Genomic DNA, 14,250 nt, shown 5'->3' with positions numbered 1-14,250 from the left:
AGTCGAGAAAGGTTTCTTGTATGAGGCGACAGCTGAGGTGGTTCATAGACAACAGTAGGACTGGCCACGGAAGACGCTGAAGAGTGTTCTGTGCATATATTACTCAAGTCTCCATTGCTATAGAAATTCCTGAGGTGACTGACTTTAAAAGAGCAAAGGTGTATTTTGGCTCGCGGTTTCAGAGTGTTCTGCCCACGGTCAGTCGGCCTCGTTACTTTGAGCACGTGGAGTCATAACATGGCTGAAGTGTGTTATGGAGCAAAACTCTCTTTGTCATAGTCAGGAAACAACAGAGAGAGAGACTGGGTCTCACAGTCCCCTTCAAAGGCATGTCTCCAACAACCTGAAGACTTTCCACAAGGCAGAGCCTCTCAGGAGTGCCCAGTGTTGGCGGTCCAGCCATTTAACACATGGGAGACATTTCAGATCCAAACAGTGACGGTGCACGTGACCTCACGAGAGCAGAAAGCAGGACCTTGGAAAGACCCCAGCCTTTTCCCAGATCAATATGTAAGGCAAGTTTTGTTCCCAAATAAGACAGTTTGTCTTTTGGAATGAAGAGGTACCTTATATTAAGTTCTTTAACAATTTTTTTTATGTTAGAAGGCTCTCTCTAAATTATTTTAAACTATAAATAAACATACAATGCCCTGAAACTATCCGTGTCACAATTAGAATACCTGTGAAGGTCATTTGGAAGGAGGTATAGAAATTTAATATACATTTAGTCAGTGATTGTGGGGGCTTGGCTTCACAACTGTGTGCTCGGATACCATTGCCAATAAGCTTTTTAAGGATCACTTCAGATGAAATACAATTAGTGGTTACTTTGCGGAGATCACAAGTATACGCCCACAGGATGAATTGAAAATAAAACCGTCCTTATTTTAAGCAAATGGATATTTGTGGCTTGAGATAAAATTTCCCACGAGAGCATTGCATGCGGATTTTAAACTTCCCGTTGTGGAGGTAATGGACCAAATCTGTTTTTACTTCCTCCGCCTCTTTAGAGTCTCCTAAATGATGAAGAGGGAGCAAGGAACAGATTACATTCTTTGTTTTTAATGAGCTCGGGAGTCGTGTGCAACCCTGAACTGGAATCTACGGGTTAAAAAGTGGCAAAGGAACCATGGCTGAGCACCAAAGTCATGGCCAAGTTCCTTACAGCACCCTAAGAGCCCCTGAAAAGCCCGGGGATGAGAGCATAAGAAACGCAAGAGGCCAGGCTGGGTGCCAGGCTATGACTGAGGCTTTAGGGAGTTTTGCGCACAGCACAGTCGGGCCCTGTGTCTCTGGCCCGTTCCAGCCAGATGGCTAATGAACTGTGGATCGTGTTCACTGGAGAAACAAAATCAGGCAACAACCAGACTGAGACGCAGACACGGGAGGCCAGGGCTAAGCATCCCTAGTGAGAATGGTGGTAGGTGAAAGTGTGGCAGCGCAGCGACTACCCGCAGCCTAGCATTTGGGGTGAGTCGGTGCAAGATCACGAGAAACCTGAGGATGCCGACATTTGAAAGCACCAGCTTTAGAGAAGGGCTCAGGGCTGCCCGATGTCTAGTCTGATCCCCTCACATTTTGGCAAAGAGCATGATTGCCTAGATAGAGACTCTGGTTCCAGATGCCTATGTCCTTCCCCAGAGAGCAGAGTCCAGAACCTGCTAGACTCTCTCAGAAGAAATGTGTTGTCCTTGTATTTCCACTGTCTTCAGCGGCTGGATGTGTTGGTGCTAAAGAGGTAGCCTCGACCTCGTGGACAAGGACAGCACCTTAAGATCCCGGAGCAACAGAGTGGAAGGAGAAGTGACTGGGCGTGTAGCATGGCTCTGGGTTCCATCCTGTCTTGGTTAGGGTTTCCATCACTGATAAAATACCATGACCAAAAGCAACTTGGAGGGGGAGGGAGGTTTTAGTCTACATGTCCTTCTCACAGTCTACTGAAGGGAAGTCAAGGCAGGAACTCATGGCAGGTACCTAAAGGCAGGGACAGAAGCAGAGGCCATGGAGGAGTGCTGCTGACTGGCTTGCTCCCCATGGCTTGCTCAGCCCACTCTCCTCATACAACTCAGGACCACCAGCCCAGCAAAGGCACCACCCACAGTGAGCTTGGGCCTTCTTACATCAATCGTTATTCAAGACAGTACCCTACAGACCGCCCACAGGCCAATCATATGGAAGCCTTTTCTCAGTTCCTAATCATTTCCTCCTCCCAGATATGTCAAAGCTTGTGTCAAGTTGATAAAAAACCAATCAGCATGTATCCATAGTGGCAATTAAATCAGGGGTTGAGAGGTACCTCAGTGAAAAGTGCTTACTCTGCAAGCATGAGTTCCTGAGTTTCAAGGCGAAGAACCCTCACCCATCCAACAACACACACACAATGAAGCCTGATATGTGTGTGTGATTGTAATCCTACTGTTGAGGAGGCAGAGATGGGTAGATCCCTGGGTCTCACTGGTGCTGTACTCAGCAAGCTCTTGACAGGCACGCGCACACACACAGATGAGTACCCTCATTTAGGAATAAGGGAAGGAGAAAGGGAGGGAAAGGAAGGGAGGGAGAAGAGATGGAGCAAGGGAAGGAGGAAAGAAGAGAGGAGGAGAAAGAAGTGTTTGCTAAGGATGAAGGAACTGCCAGGTCTACATGTCCTGAACCGTTCCTCAACTTACATGATGTTAAAATTGAAATAAAGAAGCCAGGTGTGGTGGCGCACGCCTGTGATCCCAGCACTCGTGGAGGCAGAGGCAGGCAGATCTATGTGCGTTGGAGACCAAGTGAGTCCACCACAGCCAAGGCTACATAGAGAAATCCAGTCTTGAAAAACAAAAAAAATAAAAATAAAACAAAACCAAACAAAAAGCTGACTGGTTTGGGTCACTGTGTTTCATGGCTTGTTTGTTGTAGAGACTCAGCTTATAAACTAACCAATGAGGAGTGTGAGGCAGAGGCAAGTGTGATTTGGTGGGACACATCTATAATCCTAGCACTTGAAGTGCTGAGGGACATTGCAAATTCAAGGCCTGCCCAGGCTACAGAGTGAAACAGTGAGTTTAAGGCTAGCCTGTGCTACAGAGTGACCCTATCTCAACAAAACCAGAAACTTTTCTTATTAAACTAAAAAAAAAAAACAAAAACAATTTTTAGCTTTTTGCCTAAATACTGTCTGATGAAATCTACGAATTCATATCATGTTCTAAGCCTAAAATCAGATTCTCAGTGACTCGTTATTAAATATGAATGACCAACCAAGCATCGTGGGGCTTTTGATGAAAGCATCCAGCATAAGAGGCTGAAGCCAGAGAGAGACAGAAAAGGCAGCTCAAAGGAATCGGAATGCAGGGAGCAGAAGAAAACTTCAAAGGGCGTGGAGCTAAACCCTCCCAGTCATAGGAAGCATATCCTGAATATATGAATAAAGAGCAGGCTTGCTATTCATGCAGAGAATAAAGAAGGGCTCTGAGAAATTAATCATTTAGGGAGCAGATAATTCAATAGGAGGGTTGGAAGATAAAGATGCAGAAAGTAAAATAAAAGGAGAAAAGGATGGGTAGACAGTGAGGGGAAAAATAAGAAAAATGAATAGTCCTGTAATCTTAACATTTATAAAGATAAAGAGATTATAAAAAAAAACTCACTAAAGTGGTCTATATAGCATGGATTTATGAGATGTGAAAGTTGACTAGTACATCATTTTTGAATATTAATTTAGAATATTATTTTAATTAAATGTTTAGGAATAATTAGAGTGCCTTGAATAATTATAATACCATTTGGCTTTTACCTATGTGCTTACAATATATTTAAGTTGCTCATAAATCTTTCAAAAGCTTTGTTTTACTCTTGCTGGACTACAGGCAAAGTGGTCTTAGTGGGAAGATGGGAAGACGCTGGAGACTCGGGATCACTCAGTACTTGGTCAGAGCTGATAAGTTCTGGAAGCTTGAGGAGGTTTGAGAAGCCGAAGAATAGAGTATGAAGGGGAAGGTAGCCTCGTTCCCGGTAGTATTCATACAATGGTGGCTCTCCAAAGCTGAGCACAGTGTTCAAGTGCTGGCAGTGGTGCTGTAGGCCCAGTACCGCTTCCTGGATTTCTAGGGAGTTTGGGTGGCTTCTGGTGCCAAGTGCTGAAGAGGTCAAAAGGAGATGCATGGTTAAGAAAGCCTACTATGGCTCCCTTTTCCTGCAAGTGGCCTGAGGTGACTTTTTTTTTTAAGACTTATTTATTATATATACTGTGTTCTGCTTACATGTATGCCTGCATGATAGAAGAGGGCATCGGATCTCACTATAGATGGTGATGAGCCACCATGTGGTTGCTGGGAACTGAACTCAGGACCTCTGGAAGAGCATCCAGTGCTCTTAACCTCTGAGCCATCTCTCCAGCCTCCATAGGTGACTCTTGAAGATGGTTCGCTACTCTCTTGCCCCAGAAAAACCCTACAAAGTCATGCAAATCAAGAGGTTTGAATCTTCATGTTCGCTTTCAGAACACCTGGCAAAGTCCTGATGAGACCTGATAATCTAGGGTCAGATGGAAGGGGAGGAGGTCCTCCCCTATCAGTGGACTTGGAAAGGGGCAGGGAGGAGATGAGGGAGGGATGGTGGGATTGGGAAGGAATGAGGGAGGGGGCTACGGCTGGGATACAAAGTAAATAACCTGTGATTAATATAAAAAATAAAAATTATTATAGATAATAAAAAAAACACCTGGCAAACTGCCCAGACCATCAAGGGAATGCATATCCAAAAAGCCACCAAGTATCTGAAGGAGGTCACTTTAAAGAAGCAAGGCGTGCCATTCCGGTGGTATAATAGTGGGGTTGGGAAATTTGCCCAGGCCAAACAGTGGGGTGGGTGGCCAAAAAAGAGCGCTGAATTTTTGCTGCACATGCTTTAAAATGCTGAGAGTAATGCTTAACTTGAGGGTTTAGATGTAGATTCTCCAGTCATTGAACACATCCAGGCAAACAAGGCACCTAAGATGGCACCAATTTACAGAAGCTCCTGGCAGATTAACCCATACACGAGCTCCCCCAGCCACATTGACATGATCCCCATGGAAAAGGAACAAATGGTTCCAAAGCCAGAAGAAAAAGACATCTCAAAGGAAACTGGAGAAGCAAAAACTGATGGCCTGGGAATAAATCCTGCATAAAATAAATGCAGAGAAAAGAAAAAAAAGAAAGAAAAGAAGACCTACTTAGTGTGATGCCTCCAAGATCTCCTGACTGTTAAAGTTCAAAAATGGCTGCTACTCACAGATCCCTATTATCCACGTTCCAGCCCTGAGTCTTCCTGCTTCAGGCAGCCTTCTCTGCTTGCTGGCTCCCTTCATACCTTTTCTCGCCTCTGTTTCCTGTGTTCACCACCCAGAGACTTTTCCCTGGCTTCTGAACATCCTATGTTTTAAACTGTTCTTTAAGACCAATTAAGTCATTTCTGTCAGTGAGCTGTCTTCGGCCCCCTCTTGAAGTAAACCACCCTGATCTCACAAAGCAGTCACTACCTTTTGTCGTCCTAGGCCCATCTTCATCCTCTCTGGGATGGTTTTCTTACTGTGGAAAGGCAACAAATAATTGCCGAGTGAGTGGAACTGAATCTAAATGAGAGGACCTGTTACTTCTGGATTCTCTTTGCTGGAGATGTTATAACTTCCTTAGACTGTCTATGCAGAGCAATCCCTAAGCCTGTGAAAAATCACCCTGAGTTTTTAACAAGAGTTGATTACACAACACGCCCGCGCGCCCCCTGAAATGCAGTGTTTGCTGATTCTCTGAACCCAAACTCCTGGTGCTTCTGGTTGCAATTTGATCACTCTCCCTAGTGTGAAATGGTAATAGTAGTTTCCGTTTCCTGCACTGACTTCAATTAATCTTTCGGAATTACCAGGGCAGAGCCGTTTTGAGGTGCACTGTCCCGTTTGTTCCGCCACTGCAAATCAAGCTCCTATTGTAACTTTGACAGCCAGGGTGAGTCAGTGTCTTGGCTGGAGCTGTTTCCTAAAGTCAGGTACAGGAGCAGAATGCCTAATGCTACCTCTGGCCCTATAATCTTCTCCCAACATGCGGGCCCTTACTGCTCTACATACACACTTCTAATAAATTGGATTTAACAAGTAGTTTGCACTAGGGGGTCGTGGGCAGTTTTATTTTTCTAGTTTACACCTAATTGTTCTATTCACTCTCTTCAAGAAAATTCAGGCAAAATAGAGGCTCTGAGGTGTTGTGTGCCTTAATCTGTCATCCCAAGAAGCACCATTTGGCCTTTGATCTAGGTGGCTGCTGATGGAGAAAAGGAGAGACAGGAGCCACTGCCTGCAGTCTCCCCGGGGCTATGATCGCCAGCCCTAGCACTCAGTGTAGGCTGGTGCTCTGCTGTGCAGCTCTCCAGAGGGGAAAGGAAACTTCCGGGAGTCGCCATGCTCCTGTCTCCGAAGCTAAGCAGTTCGGGTGTGCGTGTATCTAATCACTGTCCTCTTATCCTTCCTTCGTCATCGATCTGTCTCCCAGAAAGGAGCATGGTCCCTTCAACCTGAAGTGAATGTAAGTGTTGTCAGCCAGGGCACAACTTCCGGAAGACAGGCCTCCGTGGGGTCAGTTACACCATTTTTACACCGTGCCTCAGAGCAACTGCCAGGGGCAGAATTCTGGGCCGGATATTCCAGGGGCTGTTTTTTTCCTTACTGGAATTGGAACAGTGTCAAAAGTCAACTTAACGGTGCCTATGCCTAACCTGGCTCCTCTGTAGAAGTTAGATCATCACTGAAAACTCCTCCTGGGCCCATCATGTGAACCATGCTCACTCCACTACCTACCACTCTGTGCCTCCAGTTGGGATAGCTGATTACATAGAACTTTGCATCTTGACTGGGAAATGTTAAGCTTCGGTCAGTACAGGAGGTAAGTGTGTGGAACGAGAAGGAAAAAGGGTCTGCACTTTTGCTCTCTGAAACCTGAAAGCAGGGGGAAGACACAGATGGCGTCGTGTGACTTTTGCTTCTGGATCCTTCCCTCTATACGTTTTCTAGAAGGGTGTATCCGCTGCTGTGTCATGGCCTGCCTACCGTGGCATGGTTTGTGAAGTTCTGGATTGAACACGACGGAGAGGGTCCAAGCGGACCCTCTGACATCCTGCTCCAGCATCCGTGCTTTCATAAACGTAGCTGACTGTGAAAGGAAAGGGTTGCGTTATGGTGAGTCAAGGACATTCCATACAGTCCAAGCTTTGTGCTGTGTGGCCATTGTCCTCCGTGGGAGCTGTGTGAGAAGTTGGCCCAAGACCTTCCTGCTCAGGGCTTGCTCGCTCTGTCTCATAAGCTAACCGTTAGAGCCAGGTGTGGATACTAGCCTTTTTATTAGACTATTTTTTATTCAGTTTTTAAAATTCCATGCGTGTGAGCAAAGTATCTTGACCCCCAACATCCTCTCCCTCTCTTCTCCAGGTATCCTCAACACATCCCCCTCCCTCTCCATGTCCTGTCTCTGTACTCTGTCACTGTCTCTCTGTCTCTCTCTCTCTCATAACTCACTGAGTTCAGTTGGTGCTGCCTGTTGGAATGTTGACCGATCTTGTTGGCTTGGTCTTCTGTGGGTAGCCATAGCTCCATAGCTGCAGTGAGTGGGTAAGTGTCACGGCCTCATCATGTCCAGATGAGCATTTTACAACACTCCTCCCTATGTTCTGGCTCTTAAATTCTTTCTCTCTCTTCTTTCTCAGTGTTTTCTGAACCTTGAGGTTGGGGGAAAGCTGAGTATTCAATATAGCACTTTGTCTATTAGGAATATCTGCATTAGCTACCGACCACTGCCGAGACCATTTTCTCTTGTTGAGGGCGGCACTACTCTATGTGTATAAACGTAAATATATTTTTTGAGACAGGGTCTCACTTTGTAGCCCTGGATGGCATGGAACCTACTATGTAGACTGAAAGAGTCTTGAACTCACAGATATCCACCTGCCACTGCCTCCCAAGTGCTGAGATGAAAGGTACACAGCATCATACCTGACTTAAACATAAGCATGGAGAAGACAGTTTAACCATATGTCCATTTAGCAAGAAAGCAGTAGTAGATTCCCTCGTAAGGCCTATGGCGTCCCAGCTGTGAGCTTTTGACCAGTTTTTGTGGTACCAGGCATGAATTTCCTCCTGTTGTAGGGAGGCCTCAAATTCAATCCAGAAGCAGTAGGTGGCCCCATAACATCTGTGCCGCTAGCACACCAAGGAACGCATCTTGACGGGCAGATCAGTGTTGTATCATACAGGGTCTGTTTGATACCATTGATGGCTTTTCTCCTTGAGCACAGCTTGTGTAGTACCTTTTGGAACTGTGAGAGCTAGCCAGCAAGTAGCAAGTTTTCAGGTCAGTTCCATCTTGATTTCGCTATGGTGTACAGTCTCCTTTGGAGCTCACGAGTCCTAGCCCGTCAGTCCTGTGTGATAAAGTACCTCTCTCCCAATAAGCCTTTCTCCTTTTGGCTCTATTTCCTGTATTCCAGGTCTTTGTTTAGCTACTTTCTATGGTTGGGCAGCTGCTGAAGAACAGCCATCCGGGTCTTTCAGCGTCACAACAGAACAGAATCCTTCTCCTTAGCCAGGAGAGCTGTTCCCATCCACGAAACACCCGTAGTACATGTGGGTGAGCTTTCGCATGGATGACACACAGACAGCGCTTCAGAAAGTATCCTGGGAGGCTGAGGACCGTGAACATGATGTTTTCCCTGGCAGATGGGTGTGGTTGAGGATTCTGAGCAGCGCACCCAAGGAGATGGATGAAACATCACAGGAGCACCAGAATGGGTTCAGCCTTTCCGGCAATGGGGCTGTGGGATCCCACGGGAGCATCCTTGCCTTATCAGCCTGAAACAGGCCCTTGTCACAGACAAACAAGAGCAGCATCTGCTTCCCCCTGAACAGTCCTGAGGACAGCCAGTGCGATTTGTTTTCAGAGAACTTTCTTCTTTTCCTTCCTTCCTTCCTTCCTTCCTTCCTTCCTTCCTTCCTTCCTTCCTTTCTTCTCTTTTTTTTCAAGTTCATGGGAAACATTCCCTAACTCTGCTTGCTTTGGGTGAGCTGGAGCTACGGTTCAGCCAGAAGTAGTTAACTTAACTGCCTATCTGACTCCTGTCACACTTTGGTAAGGCACACAGGGGGTACAGAGAGGCAAAGGACAGCCTGATTGGTGAGCACAGCTTTTAATTTTATTATTTTATTGACTTATGCAGTGCTGGGGTTGGAACCTGGGGCCTTGTGCGTGCTGGCCAAGTGCCTTCCATTGAGCTGAATACCCCAGCCATCATTCATTCATTCGTTCATTCATTTGTTCGTTCACTTTATTTATTTATTTTTGAGACAGGGTTTCTCTGTATAGCTCTGGCTGTCCTATCGTCTATTTATTTGTTTATTTTTTAATGTTAGATGTGAACTGAAGGGATGGCTCTGTGGTTAGTGCACATGTTGCTCTTGTAGAAGACTCAGATTTGGTTCCCAGCACCCACCTGGTGGTTAGCAACCCTCTACAACTCCAGTTCCAGGGGGTCTGATGCCATCTCTTGGCCTCTGCAGACACTACGTCCATATGGTACACAGATACACATGCAAGCAAAACACCCATACACATAAAATAAGAAATAAATCTTTTTAAATGTGCAATGCACATAAGACACACTGATCATCACTAAAACATGAGGAACCTAACGTTGGCCGTTACCTTCTAGAGGCTGCCGGATCCCTGGGCCTCACAGATGTCTCCTGGATCAGAGGGGACTACCTCTGAACATCTGTATCCGTGCTCCACCCTGGAGCCTCCGTAGCACACCTTCTGAATTCAGTGAGGGAGTCAGGAAATTCCTTATTTTGCAGTTCTGGAAGCCCTCCTTTTATTCCATGGAAGTGACTGTCCCTTCTGCGTATGATGCCCTGCAGAAGTCACCTGTTTATCTGCTTGTCGAGAACATGTTCACAGGCCGGTGAGATCTGATATGTCCTAGAATAATGGCAAAACAGGATTAAGAAGACAATTTATGTCTGCACTGCTCTAAAACTAATTGGAGCTCCTTAACACTTCTGTGCGCTACAGACTTCCTCCTATTTTCCTCCTCGTTCTTTCTTCATTTCGCCTCCATGTATTTTGCACACTTCTCTCTCTGCTTCCTTAATGCTGCCCACAGGTCAAAACAAAACCTCCTATTGATTTAATGGCGTCTTAATCCTAGCTAGCACTTCAGTGATTAATAGTTTGGAGAGACTTTCTGTAAGCCAGGCATTACGATAAATAATTGAAACGTGGCATCTAACTTAATCCTTGCAAGTCATTAGTATGGCTATTCCTTTTTTTTTTTTTTTTTTTTTTTTGACAAGACGACAGAAACTAAAGATATTATGGAACGTGCCTGAAGTCTCAGAGCTAGTCAGTGAGAAACCGGAGACTCCAGTGCGGTTTTCGACCCTGGAGCTCGCTCGTATCTGGTGGAGGAAGCTTTGAGGCTGGTGGCCTGTCTGAGATAGACCTTTGGCCTTGCAGAAGGATAGGAGAGCATGGGTTCTGGGTAAGGAAGCCTGGTTTGAACCTCATCTTGCCACCAACTAACTGTACAATGCCAGGCAAGCCAGCTCACCGCACTCAGACTGTGTTTCCAGCCGGTGGTGTGGAAAATCACCCTGAACACTGTGTGCGGGCGCAGGGTAAACCTTTAGGTTGCAGGTGGACAGAGGCTGGCAGGTTATTAGTGTTGTTATCTATGAAGAAAGTAGCACTCACCCCCTCCACAACCATCTTCATTTCCTATGGGTGGGTTTTGAAGCCCCGCCGGGAACCTACCACCAACGTCTGTGTGTAAAGCAGTCATTCTCAACCTCCCTAATGCTGTGACCCTTTCATACAGTTCCTCTTATTTTGGTGTTCTCCCCCCCCCCACCATAAAATTATTTTCATTGCTACTTCATAACTGTAATTTTGCTACTGTTACGAATCATAATGTAGGTATCTGTGTTTCCCAGTGGTCTTAGGTGACCCCTGTGAAAAGGTCATTCAACGCCCAGAGGGGTCACAACCCACAGGTTGAGAACCACTGGTCTGAAAGGCTCCCCAATCCATCCTCGTTTTTGTCCTGTGTAACTGGAGGTCAGCAACAAGCTCTGGAAAGCTCCACGTGGTGTGTACGGGAACATAAGGCAGGGTTTCCATTGACCAGTTCTAGAACAGTCTCTTTCCATGTCCCTCCTAATACCCAGATGCTACATAGGTACTTTAGACATGGAGAAAGGCTGGTGTTGAAGAGCAGAGGATCCCTCTACAGTTGCTGCCAGTGTGAGTGCCTGGGTGGCCTGGTGGCTGGATGTGGGGCTGGGGACAGAGCAGCCTAGGCTCTTCTCCCACCTGGGATCTTACTACATTCTGCCCCCCAGAGTAGAAATTACCTGCAGCGTCACTGACACCCCCAGCTTCCAGACATCAGCGTTTGAAAAGTGCGCGACAAATACCAAGAGGGCTAGGGATAGAGGCCAGGGGTGGAGGGCTTGCCCAGTGTGTGTGTGAGACCGTAGGCTCCATCTTCAGCATTTCTCAAGTAAACAAACCAGATTTTTTTTCTAACCCAAATGTGAATTTTATACTGAATGTAAAACATGTACAGAAAGTAAACATAATACTTTCAAAAAATTAGAAAACAACAACAAAAAAATGTTAGTTTTGTTTGTTTGGTTGGTTGGTTGTTGTTTGGGGGGGGGGTTGTTTTGTTTTATGGCTTTTGGTTTTTCTGAAACAAGGTGTCTCTATGTAGCCTTGGCTGTCCTGGACTCACTTTGTAGACCAGGCTGGTCTCGAACTCACGGAGCTCTGCCTGTCCCTGCTTCTCCAAGTGCTGGGATTACAGGCGTGGGCCACAATGCCCGGCTCATAATACTTTCTCAGAGTTTAAAACGTTTCAAGTTAAGCCCCAGCCAAGGTAAGCAAGGTACTAAGATCCAAGTTTAATAAAGCTCTCTTCTCTCTGTAATTAAGAAATGGAGGACTTTTTGGCCCTTAATTAACCAAGGTGTGCGAGGCCAGAGTTAGCATCGGCTCTGATTTCAGTGGCACCAGAAACTCCGTTTAACCACTCCAGTGGCTGTCAGCCCAGTTTTTTATGCAATGCTTTCTCATCTTCATTTAGCAAGAGTGCCTGTCACATAGGCAATGGCTCTTGTGGATAAATGGTTTCTGACCCTTGTATCTTAATGAGATGTGTGGCCATTTTTCTTAATGTTTTACAAACGTTATAATTTTTCCTAGCAGGAAAAGAAAAAGTCTCTGTCAAATTGTGTGTGTGTGTGTGTGTTGTGTGTGTATACTGTGTGCACACATGTGCTCTGGAAACCAAGGTATCATGAAGTAGTCCTCCCCTACTTTGTATTCCGTTTTTATCTCGCCTACTTATTTTAAAGAGAATGTTGCGAATCACCCACTAGATCGGTTGCCATTCAGTTCTCCTTAGTCTAAAACCTACTTCTCTTCCCTGGGCTTCACACACTCTCAGCTCACCCTAGCACACACACGCGTGCACACAAGAAACATCACTTCCTCTGTCGTCATCACTGCCACTACAGTCTGGACTTGTGAGTAGTGAGACATGTGCCGGCTACTAGTGGGAACTCCTCCCCAACCCCTGCCCTTAGCAAGGCTCCAGTTATCCCTGGTGAAAGAACAGAGTCATGAACACTGCCGTTAGGAACTCTGACGGGGCTTTGGCCCCGAGAAATACAGACGGACAGGCCCTCATCTCGACCTGCCTTGATTACACTGGGAAACAGGGCCCTTGCTAGGGTAGCTCTGACCCGGGCTCTACCTCAGCGGGCAGAAGCCGGGGCAGAGGGCGTGTTCCCAAATATGCAGTAAGAAAAGCAGGCAAGCAAAAAGCAGGGTTTGCACAACTGGAATAGACTGAAGCAGAATTCCAGTGACTAGCAGTACCTCTTTATCACTGTCCCATAAACCCAGGTGTTTTTATGGCCTAGCAGACTTTGCCCCTGAAGGCTCCCAGGAGCCCTAAGTGGTTACTGTGCGCCCTGCTGTCTGAGTGTGTTTGAAGGCAAGTGTTGTAGTTTCTTTTTAATCATTGCAGTGACAAAAATACCTTATAGAAGCAATGTAAGGGGCGGGTAGGAGGATTTGCTTTGCATCCTAGTTGGAAGGCACAGTCCACCATGGTGGGAAGGGGCTGGGGCAGGAGCGGGAGGGGCTTATCACACTGCACCACCAGGCAGGGAGCAGGCAGACGAATGCTGGAACTCAGCTCAGTCTCTCCTCCTTTTCTTTTTCCTGCAGTCTAGGACCCCACCCTGGGGGAGTGGAAGGGAGACGGAGGTGGGGATGGTGCTACCCACATTCAAGATGGGTTTCCCTCCGGCACTTTTGGAAATAGTCCCACACATAAACCCAGAGGTATCCTCCCCAGGCAACTCTAAATCCAGCCAAGGTGACATTGACAGCTCACCATCAGGGCAGGGCCGTGTATTTGCCCAGATTTTGAGTCCCACATTAGCTACTACTGTCAGCCTTACAGTGTCAGGCCCAAGCATAGCAGTGGAATGACGCGGGGCAGACATTTGCATTCTGAGACTGTGACCCTCTTCTTGAAAAGGAGCTTTTTCTTCCTAGAGCAAGAGACCTGGATCCTGACACCAAGAAGTGATATTAAATGACTCAGCCTCTTTGCCAGTTTGCAGATTCTGCTGTTTCCTCTCTCAGGTGCCAGAGGTCACTTATTTTGCTGAAGATACACAATGGTTGTAAAGCCAGCATACTCTAGAGACAAACCAGGGGTGGAGAAGGCACAGTGAATGTAATGGATACTGTAGGAAGTCACAAGTTTGGGGGGGACCAGACATAATCTCATCTCGCTTAATGTTCTAAAGAAACAGGTCCCAGGGGCTGGAGAAATGGCTCAGGGTGAAGAGCACCGTCTGCTCTTCCAGAGGATCTAGGTTCAGTTCCTAGCACCCGCCTGGCAGCTCACAACTGTCTGTAACTTCAGTTCCAGGGGACCCGACACCCTCACACAGACCTACATGCAAGCCAAACACCAATGCACAGAAAATTTAAAAAAAAAAAATTTAAATAATGAAAACAAGAAATAGGTCCTAGAATTGACAGCTGGGAGGGGCTTTAGCATGTATTTCCTACTGTTGCCTCATTGAACATCTGCAGGAGAAAGTAAAGTCCTCACAAACTGCGAAAGAAGGCAGACAGGGTGGCTGGCGACTCCTGGGCTCTT

The 14,250-nt window shown here is 46.5% G+C and overlaps 1 protein-coding gene and 1 pseudogene across 2 annotated transcripts in view; both read left to right on the top strand.

Moving 5' to 3' along the window:
* Positions 1-14,250, top strand: part of Cracd (capping protein inhibiting regulator of actin dynamics) — a 207,856-nt gene that overhangs the window by 139,795 nt on the left and 53,811 nt on the right. The gene's annotated exons all lie outside the window — the stretch shown is intronic.
* LOC129692746 (60S ribosomal protein L17-like) lies at positions 4,406-5,185 on the top strand (annotated as a pseudogene).

This window comes from Psammomys obesus, unplaced genomic scaffold, assembly GCF_907164565.1.
Source record: "Psammomys obesus unplaced genomic scaffold, mPsaObe1.curated_primary_1811, whole genome shotgun sequence".
NCBI classification, from domain to species: domain Eukaryota; kingdom Metazoa; phylum Chordata; class Mammalia; order Rodentia; family Muridae; genus Psammomys; species Psammomys obesus.
The sequence above is the reverse complement of the archived record's forward strand: the minus strand, read 5'-3'. Positions and strand labels throughout refer to the sequence as shown.